Source organism: Cetorhinus maximus, chromosome 31, assembly GCF_964194155.1.
Source record: "Cetorhinus maximus chromosome 31, sCetMax3.hap1.1, whole genome shotgun sequence".
NCBI classification, from domain to species: Eukaryota; Metazoa; Chordata; class Chondrichthyes; order Lamniformes; family Cetorhinidae; genus Cetorhinus; species Cetorhinus maximus.
The window spans coordinates 12,766,132-12,766,530 of NC_135909.1; the positions used below are offsets into that span (position 1 = coordinate 12,766,132).

The following is a 399-nucleotide window of genomic DNA, read 5'->3' on the forward strand; positions in this document are numbered from 1 at the left end:
GGCTCTGTGGCTTAGTTGGTTAAAGCGCCTGTCTAGTAAACAGGAGATCCTGGGTTCAAATCCCAGCGGAGCCTTATTTAATTCCCAAGCTTTTGAGCTGACCTGTGCAAAATATGGCTTGGTTCGGGTGAGTACTTCCGAATTGCTGGTTCAAATTGTCCATCTTTGTGCAATAGATTATCTTCTACTCTTTCAATGCAAGGAGAGTTTTGTTTCTTTGACTAAAGAAGAGATTTGTGGAAATTGGCCACTCACACTGAGAAACTCCCTCGTGCGTTTCTACTGGAAGAGATGGGCGCTTTTCTATTTAATAGTAGAGGCTCAGGACACTGACATCGAGATTTTGGAAGAACAAGAGAACAGAACAAGAAAAAAAATCACTGGGTCAGCGAGAGGATT

At 42.9% G+C, this 399-nt stretch overlaps 1 non-coding gene across 1 annotated transcript; it reads left to right on the forward strand.

The window, feature by feature from the left end:
* Window positions 1-74, forward strand: trnat-agu (transfer RNA threonine (anticodon AGU)). Its single transcript has one exon. It is a non-coding gene; the product is annotated as a tRNA-Thr (tRNA).
* Window positions 75-399: the final 325 nt, after the last annotated feature.